This window comes from Choloepus didactylus, chromosome 3 (genome assembly GCF_015220235.1).
Source record: "Choloepus didactylus isolate mChoDid1 chromosome 3, mChoDid1.pri, whole genome shotgun sequence".
Taxonomy (NCBI): domain Eukaryota; kingdom Metazoa; phylum Chordata; class Mammalia; order Pilosa; family Megalonychidae; genus Choloepus; species Choloepus didactylus.
The window spans coordinates 133,272,962-133,289,052 of NC_051309.1; positions in this window are offsets into that span (position 1 = coordinate 133,272,962).

Here is a 16,091-nt window from a genome sequence, read left to right on the forward strand (position 1 = left end):
CATCATCATCATCATCATTGTCTATTCTTCTCTGATGTTCCTTACTGTTTAATTACTTTTCTACTATCCCTTCCTACACCTTTTTATTATTCCTTACTGTCCATCTGCTGGATGATGTCCTGGATACCTAAATTAAACACATCTTTGTAAGACATTGTGATGCCCCACATATAAAACCCTCCCAAATCTCCTCGTTGCCTCCAGTTCATGTCCTTCACTTAACACATAAGACCTTTGGTGATGTGGCCATTGCCTATCTCTCCAGTCTTCTCTAACTTCCTTTGCCACTTTGTATGTGTGTTCCCTCTACCTGGAATCCATTAATTAAAAAAAAAAGATCATTGAGCACCAACTATATGCCCTTCCCTTAATGACTGTCTGGAAAACTTGATTCTTCACGATTCAAATCTCCCCCTTGAATTTTCCTTCAAGTGTCTTAATCACTAGATGTTCTAGTTTGCTAATGCTGCCAGAATGCAAAACACCAGAAATGGATTGGCTGTTATAAAGGGGGTTTATTTGATTACACAGTTACAGCCTTAAGGCCATAAAATGTCCAAGGGAATGCATCAACAATCAGGTACCTTCACTGGAGGATGGCCAATGGTGTCTGGAAAACCTCTGTTAGCTGGGAAGGCACACGGCTGGCATCTGCTCCAGAATTCTGATTTCAAAATGGCTTTCTCCCAGGATGTTCCTCTCTAGGCTGCAGTTCCTCAAAAATGTCACTCACAGCTGCACTTAGGGTGTTTGTCCTCTCTTAGCTTCTCTGGAGCAAGAGTCTGCTTTCAACAGCCATCTTCAAACTGTCTCTCACCTGCAGCTACTCTCTCAGCTCCTGTGCATTCTTCAAAATGTCCCTCTTGGTTGTAGCAAGCTCACTCCTTCTGCCTGAGCTTATATAGTGCTCCAGCAATTTAATTCAGACCCACCCTGAATGGGCAGGGCAACACCTCCATGGAAATTATCCAATCAAAGTCATCACCCACAGTTGGGTGGGGTGCATCTCCATGGCAACACTCAAGGAATTACAATCTACTTAACACTGATAGATCTGCCCACACAAGATTATATCAAAGATAATGGTGTTTGGGGAGACATAATACATTCAAACTGGCACAACAACTAACTGTAGTATATAGTTTGCAATAGGTATATATATTTTTTCTATATGCCTCTCTATTATTAACTTCTAGTTGTAGTGTCATACATTTGTTCTAGTTCGTGAGAGAGATTTCTAATATTTGTACAGTTAATCAAGGACATTGCCCACCACAAGATTCACTGTTTTATACATTCCCATCTTTTAACCTCCAACTTTCCTTCTGATGACATACATGGCTCTGAGCTTACCCTTTCCACCACCTTCACACACCATTCAGCACTGTTATTCCCACAACATGCTACCATCACCCCTGTCCATTTCCAAATGTTTAAGTTCAGCCTAGTTGAACATTCTGCTCATAATAAGCAACTGCTCCCCATTCTTTAGCCTCATTCTATATGCTGGTAACTTATATTTCATGTCTATGAGTTACATATTGTAATTAGTTCATATTAGTGAGATCCTGCAATATTTGTCTTTATGTGTCTGTCTCATTTCACTCAATATAGTGCCCTCAAGGTTTCATCATCAACCCATTTTTTTTAAGATGGTTTTGTTCACACACCATACATTCCATCCTAAGTAAACAATTGTTGGTTCCCTGTATAGTCATGTATTTATGTATTCAGCACCATCGCCACTATCTATATAAGAACATCTCCATTTCTTCCACAAAGAAGGAGGAAGAGTCAAAGAGGGTACAGGGACAAAAGACAAAGGAAAAAGAGAGAGAGAAAATAAAACATGACAGCTAGAAAGCAACAAAAGGAAAGATAGCATTAAACTAAAGTGGAATAGTCAGACAACATCACCAATGCCAGGAGTCCCATACCCTTCCCCTATTCCACCCCCCCATATGCATTTAGCTTTGGTATATTGCCTTTGTTATATTAAAGGAAGTGTAATACAATGCTTTTGTTAACTATAATCTCTAGTTTGCATTGATTGTATTTTTCCCCCAATCCCACCCTCTTTTTAACACCTTGCAATGGTGACAGTCATTTGTTCTACCTCATGTAAAAATGTATTTGTACCTTTTATTACAATTGTTGAGCACCCTCGATTTCCCTGAGTTATACAGTCCCAGTCTTTATCTTTCATCTTTCGTCTGGTGTCCCACATGATCCTAACCTTCCTCTTTCAACCATACTCACAGTCATCTTTGTTCAGTGTACTTACATTGCTGTTCTACTATCTCCAAAATTGTTTTCCAGACCTCTCACTCCTGTCTTTTCCTTTCTGTCTGCAGTGCTTCCTTTAGTGTTTCCTGTAGAGCAGATATCTTGTTCACAAACTCTGTCATTGTCTGTTTGTCAGAGAATATTTTAAGCTCTCCCTCATATTTGAAGGATAGTTTTGCTGGATATAGGATTTTTGGTTGGTTCTCTTCCAGTATCTTAAATATATCACACCACTTCCTTCTTGCCTCCGTGGTTTCTATTGAGAAATCCGTACATAGTCTTAACAAGCTTCATTTTTATGAAATGGATCACTTTTCTCTTGCTGCTTTCAGGATTTTCTCTTTATCTTTGTTGTTTGATGATCTGATTATGAAGTGTCTTGGTGCAGGCCTATTCAGATCTATTCTGTTTGGGGTATGCTGCACCTCTTGGATCCGTGATTTCATTCCGTCTTTCATAAGAGATGGAAAATTTTCAGTGATTATTTCCTCTATTATTGCTTCTGCCCCTTTTCCCTTCTCTTCTCCTTCTGGGACACCAATGACATGTACATTCCTGCTTTTCATTTTGTCCTTAAGTTCCTGGAGATGTTGCTCATATTTTTCCATTCTTTTCTCTATCTGTTCTTTTGTGTGTAGGCTTTCAGGTACCTTGTTCTCCAGTCCCTAAGTGTTTTCTTCTGCCTCTTGAGATCTTCTGTTTTATGTTTCCATTGTGTCTTTCATCTCTGGTGTTGTGCCTTTCATTTCCATAGATTCTGCCAGTTGTTTTTTTGAACTTTCGATTTCTACCTTATGTACACCCAGTGTTTTCATTATATGCTTCATCTCTTTTGCCATATCTTCCCCAAACTTTTTGAATTGATTTAGTATTAGTTGTTTCAATTCCTGTATCTCAGTTGAAGTGTAAGTTTGTTCCTCTTACTGGGCCATAACTTCATTTTTCTTAGTGTAGGTTGTGGTTTTCTGTTGTCTAGGCATCTGGTTCCCTTGGTTACCCCAATCAGGTTTTCCTAGACCAGAACAGGCTCCAGTCCCAGAAGGAAGTATTCAGTGTCCAGTTTCTCTGAGGGTGTGTCTTAGAAAACTGGTACGCCCTGTGGGTTCTCAAGTCACTGTGCTTTTCTGCCCAGCAGGTGGCACCTATCAGCCTGTAACTACAGACTGGTGTAAGGAGGTGTGGCTTGTGGCTGTTTTCCTCCAGGCTCTGGGGTCTGGTTCTGAGTGGAAGGCAGGCAGTAGAGCTGGGCCTCACCTCTTTACTCTTAGGAAAGATACACCCCCTGGGGAGATATCATTTGCATTTGAATAGTCTCTCTGACTCTGCTATATCCACCCTTGTCTGGGTCAGATCACTGGGAACTGAAAATGGCTGAGGCTTTCTCACTGAGCCAAAAAAGGGACAGAAAGATCCCCTTCAGGGACAGTCTAAAGCCGCCCTCAGTTTCACCCATCAGCCAGAGACAGCACCTGATCCTCTGGGCTCTCCCTCCCTCCCAGAGAGGTCCTCCAGCCCTCCAAGGTCAGTCATCACCAAAAGCTTGTCTGCTTTTCGGGGATTCATAGCATGTTTTGGGCAGTCCATGTTTGTTAATTAAAACCCCATTTGGAGCTCAGCTGAGCTATATTGCTTGCCCGGAGAGTGCTGCTCTCTAGCACTGCAAGGCTTTGCAGTTTGGGCTGTGGTGGGAGGGGGCTCCCAGGTTGGATCTGCAGTTTTTACTTACAGATTTTATGCTGTGATCTTGGGCATTCCTCCCAATTCAGGCTGGTGTATGATGAGTGGACAGTCACATTTGTCCCCCTGCAGTTATTCCAGATTATTTACTAGTTGTTCTTGGTTGTTTATTAGTTGTTGCAGAGGGACAAACTAGCTGCCACTCCTCTCTATGCTGCCATCTTCTTCCATCTCCCTACAACTTGTTTTTATTTTCACTTAACAATATGTCTACCTCAGTTTGTAATATGAATACACTCTATGAAACTATTCATCATTTAATTTGTTTCTGGTTGGTCACCTAAAAGTTTTGAGTCAAAGTATATATATAAGTTATATGTTTATTTAGATACTAACAAATTGCCCTATAAGGAAGATGTGATCATTTAAATTCCCATCAACAGTCTTCACCAGCAGAGTGAGCCCTTGTTAAGTAAGATATTTTTCCCTAGGTCACATACCCTCATTAATAGGTATCAAAAAGAAGCCTCTGAGATACACTTTTCCCAGCCTCCTTGTCTCAAACTGCTGGGTCATCAAGGAGCCCTGAATGTCTTCATTCCATGCCCCCTGACACTCATGGCCTTCCCCCTGATGCCTTTTGGCCTTGAGTCTACCAGGACTATCCTTATTATGCCCTTTGTCCTATATTTTTATGTCACCCACCACAAGAAGCCCAGGCTCTACATCACCCCTCCTCTCCCATCAGCTCTGACTCTCTCTAGTTCTAGCCCCATCTCCCACACATCCTTCAGCAAACTCCTGAATCCTTTCCACTGTTCCTTCTGGGACTCTAGATCCATCATCAACAAAATCTGCTCAGCTTTAACCTCTTTTCTGAAAGTTTCCTTCACTTTCTTTCTCTACAGCAAACCTGACTGTCTTCTAAAAATGCCTCCCCCACTGCAGTCCTCATAAGTGGGTTGATTTCTCTACCACACCCTTTGTATTTATGGGCCTGAAACGGAGGTAGGTCTCTGCTCTTTTTTTTTTTTTTTCTGCTTCAGACCATTTTTCTCCCTCCTCCACAGATTTGAATTTAATGTCATCACATGATACCATTTCTACCTATTCTGGAGCAACTCTTTATCTTTCTACAATTTTAGCTCCTGACTGACTGTCACTCTCACCAGCACTTTTCCTATATTAATTTTTGAAGATTCAGTATATATTTAGATGTTCTTTCCAGCACCCTGGCCTCTCAGTTTCTTGAATTTTTTTCCTCTATGTATCTTGTCCTACAGCCTACCTTAGCTCTGACTCCCATGGTCATACCATAGAATTAGTCATAACCTAAAAGCCTTCCATCTCAATGTCAAGCATCTCACTCTATGATTCCACCACCCCTTATAGTTGCAGTTCATTCCCTTTAGTAGCAGAACTCTACCAGCCCTTCAGTCTTTCCAGAACTTTCAGTCCATTGATCCTCTACTTTCATCTATTCCACATGCCCCTTACCCATGACCTTCTTTATGATCATTTCCTTCAGAATGTCCTCAACACCTTTGCCCTTCTCCCTTCATATTCAATTGGCAAACCAACCCTGCTACTCTGTCCTCTACTTGTGTAGCCATATGTGCCTGGAGGAAAACACACAGTCGTGCTGCCTGGACTCACATCAAATCAGGATCAAGAACATCCACTGGGCTCTCATGCTGACCGACAATACCAGAATGATGGTGGTGGAGGAATGGAGGCAAGCAGAAATGCACTAGGAATCATCTTCTGTTTGGAGAAAGTATAACAACATGGATTAACTCTGTAAGGTGACAGAAAAATACATATTTAAATATGTGTTATTTATGAGCAGCCACCATTTTTTTTAGAAGTCATTTTCCCCTTCAGTTGTTACCCTTAAGGATGGGGTCTGTGTTTACTCATCATGGAATTCTCCCAACGTGGCACTCAATAAATGCTTGGGGAATTTGATTTTGACCAGAGCATGTCTTGGTTGTAGGTGATGATGTTAAACCGGTAAAGACGGGGTGGCAGTGGTGATGGTGACATGGACCAAGGCATTTCTTAAATGTATTTTATCTAAGCATCATCCTCTCTAGACCTCAATACTTTTTATGTCCACTTTAAACACTAACTGGATCCATTTACAAGGCAAGATTAAAGTTTTAAATTCTGAGAATATTGTGATTTCAGAGCATCAATCTTAGATTTCTTATGAATCTCTCTGTCTCATTGCATAAAAACAATCTATTTCTTTTCCTCTTGCTACTTTCTTTTATTATTCATATTTGCTGGTCTATATTTAATGTATAAAGCTACTTTGGGAGCAAGGGATCAAGTCGGATAAGAGGCAAATAATCTTACTAACAATCCTTTTACAAAAAGCCTTTCTTTATTAATAATCTGATGCATTGCCTTCTATAAAAGATTGTGGATTTACAGAAAAAAAAAACACAGGTCATCAACTATGAAAATTCCTATCCAATGAAAATGATTAGAAATAAATAATCCATAAACTGATTTCTTTAAATGGCACACTCTGGAATATTTCTTTAGATATTCATCATCTATGTTCGTGATGAGATTATTTTTTAAATGATGTTGGCACTTGACAGATGGTCTCAATCTCACTACTTTATAATGCATATGGTATGTAATTATAATCTAGAGTTCTAGGATATTTTTTTTAAGTTACATAGTTTTTTGCATGTGACACAAGTCAAGATTGAAATTGATCAGTGATCACATATACGTGTATTGAGCATTAATATAGATTATCTGGAATGCACTTCTCCACAAACTTACCTACATTTGCCAAAAGTATTCCTTATATTTTTTCAGTGACTCATTGAGATATGGTAAGTAGTGCAGAAAATAAATGCTAAGTTTTTTGTTTGCTTCATTGTTAAATGGTTTAAGGCTTTGATGCTCTATAATCACTTTATACTCTAAGAGAAGAAGCTAATTAATAAAAGCAGATTTTTTCCTGTAATTTCTTAGCATCTTATATCTTATTCACACTTCAGGACTCAAGACATTAATAATTTTTCTGTGTGAAAACTGTAAAATATGCAATACACAATTACACCAACCCACATACTTCCATTTTTTGTCTCTTATTAATCAAATATCATTTCTTGTCAGAGTTCAATCAATTATTTGATTTAATTATTAATTCCCAAGTATATTTCATAGGATATGAACATGGACATTCACAGTGGAACACTTTAAATAGAAAAAGTTAAAAACAGTAGGATTTTGGTTAAGTAATTATGGTGTTCCATGCAATGGTATAAATCATATTGTAGAAGAATATTTATTTGCATGGGGCAAAGCTAATGATATACATTAAGAAAAATGATGGATTATTGAGCTTTATGTATGGTCTTATACTATTTTTTTTTCCTGCAATCCAACATGGAAAAAATATATGAGAATTTGCATTTATCTCTAGGGGCAGGAAGAAGGATTGCATTTATGATTTCTGGTGATTTAAAAATTTTCCTTTAGCTCTTCTGTTATTTCAAGTTTCCTGCACTGACCAGATGTTACCTCTGTAAGTAAGAAATGTGTTTTTAGAAAATGTAATTGATCCAATTAAAATCTGTTTTTGTTTAAATTCATTATCCAAATGAACCAATATTTAATAAACAACAGCCTGGTGTAAGACATTGTAAGGAGATTTTCAAAAAGACATATTTTCTTGTCCTCAGGCAGCTTTCAGCCTCATTTCAGAAGACTTGGATGTGAAAAATATAAAATGTTAAAAATATCAATAAGGTTTAAGTACCAGATCAAGCTATGAATAGAAAAGCGGTAAGCAGCATATGATTAGTTACATCAACAATTATTACTACAGCATGTTTAGTGGGAGAATGTACTTAACATTTCTGTGTTTATTCAGATACTATATGCCTCTAACAAATGCAAGCTTTTTCTTTCCTGTTTATACAACCACCTGACTGTATTTCACTAGTGACCTCATCACCTGTAAATAAACCTGCTCTTCAGTTCATTGTCAGTGGGATTTCAGAAAGCACAGTTCTGGAACCTCCTAGCCCCTTGACTGCAAGCCACTTAGTAACTTTACAGTATACTGTTACCATTTCAATTGCTACCCCTTATCTGAGATTTTAATTTAATTTATGATAAGCGTATGTAACTTTCTTCCTTCTCTCATTCCTGATGAAGATTAAAAGATGGGGACTAGAAAAAGCAACATAAAAAGTAACCTTTTCTCAGTTACAGAAGGTACAGTACAGTAAGTTAATCAGTTATTTTGTTAATGGATATTTCTTGAGAAGTATTTAGAAATGTCCTAGCACCAAAGCGCAATGCTGGATGTCAGTTAGTGAAATGGCAAAATAAAGAGGGCTCAGCTGAGGATATATAAATGTATTTCAGATAAGGACCTTAATTTTGGTGGTTTTCCCCCTTAATATTTAGCCACATTTGCTAATTCTTCCAATGGGAAAGACTCAGAATGAGTTACTTTCATTCAGTGAAGCCAATTCCACTGTAAAGCAATATATTAGTAACAACAAGAAAAATAGTATTCTTTATAATAACAGAACTGATGGTTTAAATTCCCCTGAATGCTATTATGGAAGTTAAGTGTTGAATCATATTCTTCTGTTACACTATAGAGATTTTCACAGATTTCCTTCCAGAGTGACTTTCAAAGCCATATATGAGAATGTGTATTTTCTCCCAGAGGGGATCTCAAGCATAGGATAAATTTAAAAAGTGGTATAAAAAAAGTGATAACAGGGTCTTAATGACATTTCTTCATGTCTGATAAGTGAGAATGATGCAGGGATAAATTTTCCCATAGTACTTGTGAATTATAATCATCTAATGAAAATTTTAATTTTCTCCTCCTTACTATTCATTCCTCCCTCCCTCCTTCCCTCCCTCCCTTCCTTCCTTCCTTCCTTCCTTCCTATTTTCTTCTAATAAATTGTATACACATGTTGAAATTAGATTTCTGTAGCTATGGCTGAAGAGTGAGTGTGTCTTTTCTCATTGATATAATACATAAAAAGGTTTATAAGTCATGTTCTTTAAGGTCAAAGCAAATATGGTTGCCCAAAGAAAAACAATGTAGTGTCGTTATTGAAGCATAACTCTCCAACAGCTCCCTTAAAATCTAAAAAATAATTTATTTGAAATAAAATAAGCATATTCTAACCAATGAATACTTTATTCAAGTAATATATTTTGGGTAACAAATATTAAGATCACTATTTCCCCCTAATACTGGAAAGTTGTTTTTCTGAAATAAAAATCTTTATTAAAAGATGACTTCATAACATTGCACTCACTCTAACATAATTACAAGAGTTGAAGCATACAAATTGCTCATTTAAATAAATATATATTATCATTTTCATAAAATAATGTTTGTTGAACACCTTTCTATACCTAATGCTAGAAATTCTGCTGATTAAATTATTGATGGAATTTAGATAAACATTCTCCTGGTTAGGTTCTTTTTCTCCCTAGAAGCCACTGTTTTTATTATTCACTTTATATTCAGCTCATTCTGAGGTAAACTTATGATTTTTTAAATAAAGGGCAGTTGCTTTGTGTCTCTGACTTTTGGTCAGCTGAATATTCTTGATGACATATTTTTACCGGAAAATTAAAAATTCTGAATAATTTCTTAGTCTCTTAATTTCCAGAGGACACCAAGAATAGAAAGAGAAAACAAGTATCTTTCCAAGGATCACCCCCTGCCTCACAGAGCTATGAGGAGTAACGCAGTAGTGTCTATTGAAAGGCTCAGAAGAAAAAGCAATCAGACGGTGCTGGAGTCACAAGGTGAGAGCTGGACTCAGACATCTCCTGGCCCAACTCCCATATTTTGCACATGAGAAGGAGAATGAGATGGAAAGAAGCCAGCTGACTCCCCCGAGTCACACTGCTGGGTAACTCCCATTGAAACCTGAACTTCTATCTCCCTTTCTCCGAGTTCATACCGTCATCATCCTCCCAGTGACATGTGAGAAAGAGAATGACCCTACTGCTTCCCTCTCCTTCAGTCCTCACATCTAATCGCACTCCAACTACCATCAGTTATCCCTGTGAGCCATGTCTTGAATCTTGCCTCCTCTCTCTACCCCTGTTGCCTCTTCCCCAGTTCAGATACTCATCCTCTCTGGTCCCCACCATTGCACCAGCTCTCTGATTGGTCTCCTCCTGCTCAGGCCTCTTCTCCCCAATTCCCACTTGCTTTCATTGTGTTTTCTGCTACCAGAGTCATTGTTCACATTCATCCAGATGCCACCACTCTCTTTTACCCCCTTAATGATTTCCTGTTGCCTGCTGGATAAAATCCAAGTTTTCTTTTTCTTTTTCTTTTTTTTTCAATTTTATCATTTCCATTCAAATAAGTATGTGATTCAATATGTGTCATAGGTAATGCAGAATACAGAAGAATATGAAGAGTCCTTTTTTTCACAAAGCTTACAGTTTTATTAAGAATAAAAATATTCCTATGTAAACCTTTTAAAAAGTATAATAATCCTTGTGGTTTTCTAAATGCTTGCACAATTATTCCCTTGAGCTTCATGTGTGCTTCTGTATACCCAGTACTTGCAAAAATTAAGGTCAGGGACTTTTTTCTTTTATGCTTTCTGTTATGTAATATTTGATACATAAATGTGAATATATGTAATGTATGTGAAAGTTATGAAGCATCATGAAAAATGAACTCTCGAGTATCCATTCACACTAAGCACTAACTGTTAGCAATACTGTTGAAGCTATGCAGGGTGACCCCCTTGTCCAAGCTCTCAGCTTTCCCCCGCCACCCCAAGGTAACCACTATCTTGAAAAATGTCTTTGTCATTCCTTGCTTTTTGAAAAAATGTTTAACAGTATATGTATGTTTCCTTAAATTTTATATATATTTTTGCTTATCCTTAAGCTTTATAAAAATGGTATCGTATTTTTCTATCTTATGTAATGTGCTTTTTTTTCACTCAGCATTACTGTTCTAAGATCTATTTATAGTTTTGCAAATAGCTGTAGGTCATTTATTTGCATTGATGTATAATATCCTATTTATTTTCTATTCTTTTAATGATGTACATCTAGTTGTTTCTATTTTTTTGTCCTTTTTTTTGTTAGAGAAGTTATGGGTTTACAGAACAATCATGATAAAATACAGGATTCCCATATAACACCCTTTTGTTAACAGCCTGCATTGGTGTGATACATTTGTTACGACTGATGAAAGCACATTTTATAATTGTACAATTAACTATACCTAGGGCTCACTGTATTCTGGCGTGCCATGGATTTCTTTTTTAAGTTTTTATTCTAGTACTACATACTACCTACCATTTCCCCTTTTAGCCAAATTCAGATATATATTGCAGTGCCATTAATTACATTCACAATGTTGTGCTACCATCACCACCATCCATTACCAAAACATTTCCATCATTCCAAACAGAAACTGTTTTTTTTTTTAGCCTTAACTCCCTGTTCCTTATCCCCACCCTATCCCTTGGTAGCCTATATTCTAGATTCTGACTCTGCGTTTGTTTATTCTAATTATTTCATATCAGTGAGATCATATAACATTTGTCCTTTTGTGCCTGGCTTATTTCACTCAATGTGTGTACCAGTTTGGATGTATTGTGTTCCCCAAAACACCATGTTCCTTAATGCAATCTTGTGGGGGCAGAAGTATTAGTGTTGATTAGGTTGGAATTCTTTGATTGAATGTTTCCATGGAGATGTGACTCAACCAACTGTGAGTGAAACGTTTGATTGGATTATTTCATTGGCAGTATGGACCCTGACCATTCAGGGTGGGTCTTAATTTAATTGCTCAAGTCCTATAAAAGAGCTCATAAACAGAAAGACCTCAGAGCAGCTCAGAGAGACATTTTGGAGACAGCCCCTGAAAGCAGACTTTTGCTGACACTTTGGGGATGCTTGCCCAGTGTTTGCTCCATAGAAGCTAAGAAAGGACAAAACACCCCAAGAGCAACATTTTGAAGAAAGCACAGGAGCTGAAAGAGAAGCTGGAACACAACCCAGGATTAGCAGATGCCAGCCATGTGTCTTTCCAGCTAACGGAGCTTTCCAGACGTCATTGGCCTTCTTTCCATGAAAGTATACTCATGTTAATGCCTGAGTTTGGACATTTTTATGGCCTTTAGACTAAATTTGTAACCAAATAAACCCCCTTTATAAAAGCCAATCCATTTCTGGTATTTTGCATGACAGCAGCATTAGCAAACCGGAACAACGTGTTTCTATATATATTTTTTGATGCTACGTATATTGCTGTTTTGAAAATTTAGAATATTTGTGAACATCTGATGCATATGTGCATGAGCATGTCTATGGTAGTGGCCTTCAAACTGGGGTGACTGTTCTGTTGGGGGCCCAATGGGTTCTTGGATACAGAAAGTTTTAGGGGAATCAGTTTTTATATTCTCAGCCTTCTGTGTACTCTTTGCTAAAACAGATCTGCTTTAAGAAGGTGCCTGCAGTTCAGGAAACATATCAGTTCTCCTCCCTCTTCTCTTCTCTCTCACAGTTGTGTTTCTTTCACTATACAAAAAAAAAAAAAAAAAAAAAAACAGAAAACAAACAAACAAAAAAAAACAGTCATGTTTCTCACCCATCCTGAATCTCACTTTAGTACATTTCCCAGAATGAAAAAGCCTCCAGAGTGACAAAGGGAAAACTCAGAATTTGAAAGTTTATGAAACCTTCTTTAATTAAGACACCATAAACCATCATTGGGCTTCATATCTTTTCCCACCTTATACTATTGCTTCTAGGAACAAAGCATTTGGCTCACCTTGGTTGCTCCAAGTTCAGATGTACCATAGAGTGAGGTGGGAGGAATTAGGACAAGTTCTATTTAACTACTGTGCCAGTTTGAATGTATTATGTCCCCCCGAATGCCATTATCTTTGATGTAATCTTGTGTGGGCACACCTGTCAGTGTTAATTAGATTGCAGTTCTTTGAGTGTCTCCATGGAGATGTGCCCCACCCAACTGTGGGCGATGACTCTGATTGGATAATTTCCATGGAGGTGTTGGCCCACCCATTCAGGGTGGGTCTGAATTAAATTACTGGAGCACTATATAAGATCAGACAGAAGGAGCAAGCTGCTACAGCCAAGAGGGACACTGAAGAAAGCACAGGAGCTGCAGGTGAGAGAGTTTGAAGACGGCCGTTGAAAGCAGACTCTTGCTCTGGAGAAGTTAAGAGAGGACAAATGCCCCAGGTGCAACTAAGAGTGACATTTTTGAGGAACTGCAGCCTAGAGAGGAATGTCCTGGGAGAAAGCCATTTTGAAACCAGAACTTTGGAGCAGACGCCAGCCATGTGCCTTCCCAGCTAACAGAGGTTTTCCAGACACCATTGGCCATTCTCCATTGAAGGTACCCGATTGTTGATGACTTACCTTGGACACTTCATGGCCTTAAGACTGTAACTTTGTAACCAAATAACCCTCCTTTATAAAAGCTGATCCATTTCTGGTGTTTTGCATTCTGACAGCATTAGCAAACTAGAACAACTACCTTGTCTTTTCCATCCTTTTGACAGTTGTTGAAGAGTGCATTGCACCCGAAGAAGAATCTATGAAAACAAAGCAAACAAGCATCCTTATATTTGAGTCTTCATGTCTTTCATCAGTTATAAAAAATTATCTGCCATTATCTCTTGGAATACAGCCTCTCCTTTATTTCTTTTCTCCTTTTTTCTGAGATATGATTATATATCTGTTAAACCTTCCCTTTCTGTTCTCCATGTCCCTTAATACCTTGTTCATATTTCCACCTCCTTATGTCTCCGTGCTACATTCTGGACAATGTCACTCATTTATCCAACAAATATTTATTGAGCATTTACTAAGTGGCAGGTACTGTTCTAGGCATTTGGGTATCTCAGTGAGCAAAACAAATAGATCCCTGCCAAAGAGGAGCTTACATTTAAGGGGACAAAATGGGCAAGTAGATAATAAATGGTAAACATAATAAATGGGTAAATTATGTAGAAGGTGAAAAATGCTATGAAAAAAAGAAAAAAGTAGAGTAAGGTAATTCCTCATCTGTTTTTATTGGCCATTTAACCCTTCAATTGAGTTTTTCTCCTCAACAATTATTTTTTTATTTTTTTGATTATTTTTCAAATCATATTTGATTATTTTTCAAATCTACTTGGTCATTTTTGAAAGTCTCATGCTTTTTGCTTAATTTGTAAACTCTACCTTACACTGCTGAAATTATCTCCTGCACAATTATCTATATTTTATAATTAGCAATTACATATTGGAAGTTTAGGAGATCCCTGTATTTGTTGTTTGTTATTTCTGCTCAATCTCATACATGGTGGCTTTTCCCTTGTGTGTTTTGTAATATATTTATTGTGGGATTGTATAAATGTAAACTGTGGAAAGTCTAAGGGTCTAAAAGTGGGGCTACTTTTCTCTAGAGAGGATTTGAATCTTTTTCGGTTGGGAGACAGGATGCTCTGCTGATCCGGGATGATTTTCACCCTTCTGAGAAGCCAATTTTCAATGCTGAAATGTAAAGTTAAATACTTACCTGGGGGTGGAGGGTGGGATTAGAAGACTAAACTTAATTCTCATCCCAACTCCAATCCATCGGTAAGAGTTTAACTTGAGATGGGAATGGTGAGATAACCTCCAGTAATCTAAGGCCAGTACAGGCATTTGCTCCAAATTGTCACCCCAGATTACCGGAGGCTCTCTTCACCCTGTTTCTTTCAACTCTCTGTTTTTGTTGTTTTTCAGCAGGAGTTGGCCTTAGACTTAGATTCTTATTTCTTGTGGGTCAAGCAGTTCCTTAGAAGGCATGTTTTTTTAATAATTTATTTAGGAAGTGGTAGTATTCAATAAAATCTCATCTGTCATACTGCTAGAGCTGAACTCAACCCTAAATTAACTTTACGATTCCTGTTCTGCTACTTCTTGCTAATTCAACATCCTTCCCTCATTGCCCTCCCCCTGAATGTGGCCCCCTTTGCCTCACCACATTGGTGTGGATTGAATCACATTCCTCACAAAGACATGTTCAAGTCCTAACCCTGGCCCAGTCGATGTGAACCTATTCGTAAATGGAATCTTTGATGATATTATTACTTAAAATGAGCCAAAATAAATCAGAATGGGCCTTAACTGAATATGACCTGAGTCCTTATAAGCAGAGGACATTTGGACACAGTAGTAGGAGATAGAGGACGAGAGAGAAGGCTTTGTGACACAGGCAGAGATTGAGTTTTGGACTGCTGACAAGCCACCACCAGAACACTACAGATTTTGGAAAAAGTACAATCATGTCTACACCTTGATTTTATACTTCTAGCCTCCAAATTAAATAAGAGAAAATAAATGAGAAAATAAATTCCTATTGTTTAAGCCAACCGAACTGGGGTATTTGTTATAGCAGTCCTGTTTGCTAATGCTGCCATTATGCAAAGTACCAGAAAAGGATAGGCTTTTACAAAGGGGGCTTATTTTGTTACAAATTTACAGTCTGAAGGCCATGAAAATGTCCAAATTAAGGCATCAACATGAGTATACCTTCACCAAAGGAAGGCCAATGGCATCTGGAAAACTTCTGTTAGCTGGAAGGCATGTGACTAGTGTCTGCTGATCCTGGGTTGTGTTCCAGTTCCTCTCTTAGCTCCTGTGCATTCTTCAAAATGTTACTTTTGGGGCATTTGTCCTCTCTTAGCTTCTCTGGAGCAAACTCAGGCTAGCATCTCCAAAGTTTCAGCAAAAGTCTGCTTTCAGCAGCTGTCTCCAAAATCTCTCTCTCAGTTGCTCTCAGCTCCTTCTGTTTGTGAGCTCTTCTATAGGACTCAAGTGATTAAATCAAGACCCATGCAGAATGGGTGGGGCCACATCTCCATGGAAACAACTTAATCCAAATACCTCACAAGATTGGATTAAAACATGTCTTTTGGAGGGACATAATGTACCCAAACTGGCACACACACCTTGTGTCTAGATGCCTTTGTTTGGATTATAGCTTTCACACTCATCCTCCCTACTTCCAAGAAGTGAGCTTTCCCAATTTCTTTTCTGCCTGGAGAAATCCTGTCTATCCTTTATGACCAGCATAAAGT